Genomic DNA, 5,323 nt, shown 5'->3' with positions numbered 1-5,323 from the left:
AATATTACATAGACTAGTATACAATATTACATGAGATGTTGGATTCGGTTCATATTACGGATAGAATAGACTCGTGGAGATGGTCTCTTGGGGTGGAAGACATTTTCTCCGTCAAGTCTGCTAGATCTCGTTTAGACCTCATGTCGCTTTCTATGGGTGATTGTCCTACCAGGTGGAATATTTCTCTTCCTATAAAAATTAATATTTTTATATGGAGGCTATTCCTTAATCGCTTACCGACGAGGAGTAACCTTCATCATCGGGGAATTGATTTGTCTACTATTTTATGTCCATGTTGTGGGGAGATGATAGAAGATGGTGTTCACTTATTTTTGAAGTGTTCGATGGCTCGTCAATTATGGCTTAAGTTTGCTAGATGGATAGATCTGACGGTGCCATCCTTTAACTCTATTGAAGATGTTTTCGAGTGGATTGATAGTCAAGCTGTTGCAAATGCTCGGAGATTGATCATTGAGAAGACTTGTGCTACTCTAATTATGATCTTTGGACTTATCGGAATGCGTTAGTTTTTGGGATCGTGAAGTACAAGAAATAGTTGATGTTTGATTCTATTTTCTCGTTTTCTTTTAATTGGTTTTGTAGTAGGAACCGTAAAATTAAGAAAATTATAACCGGGTGGCTTCAAAATCCGCTCATGAACTAATTGTTCTCTTTTTGTTTTGGCTAGCTGCTAGCTAGCCTTTTTTAATTTTCAGGGCCGTTCAAAAAAAAATATATATGTAGTGTTTTATGCTTAATGGCTTTTCATGTTATTCAGTTTATTGGAAATTTATATCAACTCCTAAGAAGTATGTGTTATAAGTTTAATTAGACTATACATTTAAAAATTATGTTTAATAAAATAAAATCAACTAGAAATATTTTAGATTTACTTTAAACAAAAGCCTTCTAATCCGGAAGCTATTTAAAATATGTTTTCGAAACTTTTAGCTTCTAATTTAGAAACTACTTTAAATAGCTACAATTTCCAGTTACTTTAAAATAATGTAATTTGCTAATTTATTTTCTAATGTTAATCTATAACTGCCGTGTTGTGTTAATACATGTATTTAATTGTTTATCATGTTTTATGAAGTTGTGTTACGTTGATACATGTTTTTATCATAGTTTTATCATATTTATCATTTTTTTGTCTTTAAAATGGGGAAAGCTAAAACACATTATACATGAATATTTAAAATATATGTTAAAAACATTATAATAGTTGCCAATTTTTTTTATAAATATCAAACATATTACTGCTTATCTAATATTTTACTAACAAATTTGCAAAAATGATCCCTGTGGTATTTATTATTTTGGGGGGTTTTAGTCAAATCCACGATTTTTTTGGATTGGTGGTGATTTTGAGGTAGTTTCGTTGCGTTTTTGGTCTCTCGGTAACTGAAATGACTGTAATGTCATTTTGATATTTTTTTATGTTTTCTCTATTTAATTTAAATGAAAAAAAAATAAATAATTAACTTGGACTCACGATCCCCACCTCATTCTTCCCCAGCCGAACCATTCACCGTCATCGCTCTTTGCTTCATCCCACACCTTCGTCTTCTTCTCTCGCACATTTGTTTGAGTTCATCTCCTCCATCTGGTGTTTTTTCGGTGGCCTACATCTGTTTCTGATTAGAAACATGTGCTTTTTTCCAAAAATTTGAAACGTGTAATATAATGGTGTCGGTGACTCCAATTTATGGGGTTTTTTTGTTCCTAAAATCAAACCCCAAATCGGAAACAATGTCTAAAAATTGTCTTTGTTTTTTTGTTGCCAATTTGGTCATATCGGGGTGAACCTCCACAAAGCCAATGGTCGTTTCAAGGAGGTGCAGAGAGGCAAAGGGAGGTTCGTTAGAGACGTGGAGTAGAGATGTCACTTACCTCATACCCACCACTACAATTGACCACCACCATCCACCGTAGAGGTCACTGGCGGAGGTCACTGATGATATCCACAGGAGAAATCAAATACAAAGGCATCATAAGTCACTGACGGAGGTTACCGACAATGTCTGTTTCTCAATCCTGTTTTCGAGATCGACAGGCGAGGTTATCAGCGAAGCTTTCACGTGTTGGCGAGGTTATCGGCGGCAACTCTGGTGACAGTGAGTAACGAGGAAGACTTATGGGTTATTGTCTGGTGGAAGAGCATTTTCAATGGAAGGGAATCAACGAAAGGGTTAAATGCAATTAACTTAGAGGAGATAAATTGGTTAGGTGGGATCTAAGAATTTTCAATTGATTCGATATGGACATTCATCTTTTTTTGTTTATGAACAGAATTAATGTTTTAGGGCTGGTGGTTTGGTTGGAGATGAACATAAGAGAGAGAGAGATGTTTTGGGGCTGGTGGTTTGGTTAGAGAAGAGAGAGAGAGATGGACATCTTTTTTTTAATTATTAAAATAACTATTAGATTTAAAAAATTGAAAGAAAAAAGAAAAATAAATACCCCAAGGGTATTACAGTCATTTCACTTTACTGAGGGACCAAAAACGCAACGAAACTATCTTAAAAGGACCACCAATCCAAAAAGTCATGACTTAGACTAAAACCCCAAAAAAATGCATACCACAGGGACCATTTTTACAATTTTGTCTATTTTATATATATAAGGAATGCAAAGTCCATAGATTAACAATAAACATGAGACTAATCGTTGGAAGGGATCCATCTGATATTCGGAAAATACATAATTTTGCAAACTGGCTTTTGGATATAGGAGAAGGAAAAGTTGGTGGTTCGAACGATGGTGAAACGATTATTGATGTTCCGGATGATATTCGCATTAATGATCCACATGATCCTATAAGTTCATTAATTAAGTTTGTATATCCTTCAATCTTGGAAAAATTCAACGTTACGAGTTATTTTCAAGAAAGAGCTATACTAGCTCCAAAAAATGAAGTTGTCCAACAAATCAATGATCGTTTGTTAGCATTGTTTCCCGGAGACGAAGTAGAATATTTAAGTTCAGATAGTCTTTGCGTAACATACACGTTCAGTTATCGTGTTATGTAATTTTAAAAGTGAAAAATATAATGAAATATTATATGAAATTGAGTGTTGAGTTCTAACAGATAGTTTTTACTAGAAATGAAGTAAAACTATGTTTAGAATCACTCGGAAAATATTGGAAGTCTTATGAGATTCCAATCAAAAGTCAAATATTGAAATTTAACGAAAATATAAAATTTGAAAATACGTAAAATTATATTAATGAAAGTTGTAAAGAATCTCGTTAGAAACATTTAGGCGAAAACCTCATCGAAATCCGAGTTATAACGAAGAAGTTATGACTTATTAAAGTTTCGCGACGAAACCGACACGACCCCGAATGACGTAAAAAGTGAGTTTTCGATAAACTACTTTTTAGTCTTAGTGATCTAAATGAGAGTCGTAGTACTTGTTAAACCGAAAATTTTCATAGAAAGAACTTCCAAATCTGACTTCGTATGAGGAACTTATGATTTTTCTAAGTTTCGGAATAGTAGTAGACAACTAAAACTCGAAATAAAGATCAAGCGATTTTTAGCCAACGCAACCTAAACGAGAATCGAAGGTCTCGTCAATAGTAGTACAACAACGGACGTCAGATGAAAAAGTTATGAATTTTTAACGGAATTTTCCTGTCCCGGCCCGTTAAAAATATAATAATAAAAATGAAATCAAAATTAGCCGACGGAGTCTAAACAAAAATTGTAGAGCATAATCTTACCTACGCGTTGATATAAAGAACGTCAAAAACGGAGCTCGTACGCAAAAGATATGAATTTTCGAAGTTTTTAATAAAAATAAATGAAAATTCGAAGCCTTATCCGAAGGGTACGCCCAGCGTACTTCGCACTTGCAGGGCCTTGGATCAGCCACGTCGCCGGTCTTCGCTCGGATGCCACGTATCGGATAAGATTGCCACGTCCGAGACCTGGGTTCCAATCAGAGGACACGCCTCGCATGTACGCCCCGCGTACGAAGGCTACGCCCCGCGTAGATGGCCGCCTCGGAGTACGTCTAGCGTACCGATGACTTACGCCCAGCGTAATGCGAGCCTCGGTCCCCTATAAATAGAAACCGAGGGTCTCCGGATTTATGTTACAAATTCTATATCCTTTCATCCTCTTTCATCCTTTTAGCCTACTTTTAACCCCCCGAAGCCCCGATATCAATCCCGACACCCGAAGCAAGTCCCGACGCTCCGAAGTTCCCGAGAAAATCATATTTTCTAGTCGAAACTCTGCCCGAGTAAGGTCGGTTTTCAACTAAAATCTCCGGTTTCGTCACATAAAGTCATATTTAGAGCCGAAGTGCTGTCCAAATTATCATTTATTCCTTCGGTTATTTCAAGGTGAGTTCAATATATAGGAACAATTGTATGTTATGTGTTATATGTGCTATATGCTTTCCTGAGTTATTTTAGTTTTATACTGTTGATCATGTAGAGCATGTCTCGTATCACTTCTGGTATTGGCTTTGAGCCTCTGGCCATGTAGAGCATGTGTCGTATTATTCTGGTATCGGATTTATGTCTTTGGCCATGTAGAGCATGTCTCGTATCACTTCTGGTATTGGCTTTGTGCCTTTGGCCATGTAGAGCATGACTCGTATAACTTCTGGTATTGGCATAGGGCTATGTAGGGCTGAAAGCCTGTATATTCTAGCAAAATGATAATCCGAAATTGTATGTCTTCTGTGCCATCTGGGCCGAAGTGTTATTGATGTATATCAAGTATTGAAATTGTTATGTCTCGTTGATTGTATATCTTTGAATCAAATCATCGATTGATATGGAAAACTTGTCGCATGATTCACATATGTCTTTGTTGTTCCTTGTTCCTCTTTGCTTCTGCCATATTGAAGTATATATATAACATAACGTTATATTGTATCTATTATTGAACTCACTAAGCGTCACCGCTTACCCTCTCAATGTTTAACAATTGCAGGAGATAAGTAACCAGTATAATCGTATACTGTTGGAAGATTTAGAATAGTTTATACTATTACTTTTGTATTTGAGTTTATGTTTGTATAAAATTACAATATCCTGGGTAGTTATGTAATATACTAAAACTTAGTCGGTTTGTATCCAGTCTTTTGTAATCACATTATCAATGTAAAATATTATTTATAAATATGCATCTAGCATGTTTTGGAGTAACAATATTGTGAAGTTTGAAAGTTTGGGTCTTTCAATCATATGAAAGTGTGGGTCTTTCACTTTGCCAATCAGAGTTTGTTCATGATCAGTTTGATCCCAATTTATACTCCCCAGATATTTTAAATGGTCTTAAAGTATCAGGTTTGCCAAATCA

At 35.5% G+C, this 5,323-nt stretch overlaps 1 long non-coding RNA gene across 1 annotated transcript; it reads right to left on the bottom strand.

The window, feature by feature from the left end:
- Positions 1-1,401: 1,401 nt before the first annotated feature.
- LOC145133620 (uncharacterized) lies at positions 1,402-2,366 on the bottom strand. The gene is made up of 2 exons (XR_013718646.1): positions 1,894-2,366; positions 1,402-1,625 (listed from the first exon to the last, which is right to left on the bottom strand). It is a non-coding gene; the product is annotated as an uncharacterized LOC145133620 (long non-coding RNA).
- Between the last annotated feature and the right edge of the window lie 2,957 nt (positions 2,367-5,323).

This window comes from Lactuca virosa, chromosome 8 (genome assembly GCF_052849685.1).
Source record: "Lactuca virosa cultivar CGN04683 chromosome 8, Lactuca_virosa_CGN04683_v6, whole genome shotgun sequence".
NCBI lineage: Eukaryota > Viridiplantae > Streptophyta > Magnoliopsida > Asterales > Asteraceae > Lactuca > Lactuca virosa.
Note: the sequence above shows the minus strand (reverse complement) of the source record. Positions and strands in the feature narration are given on the sequence as shown.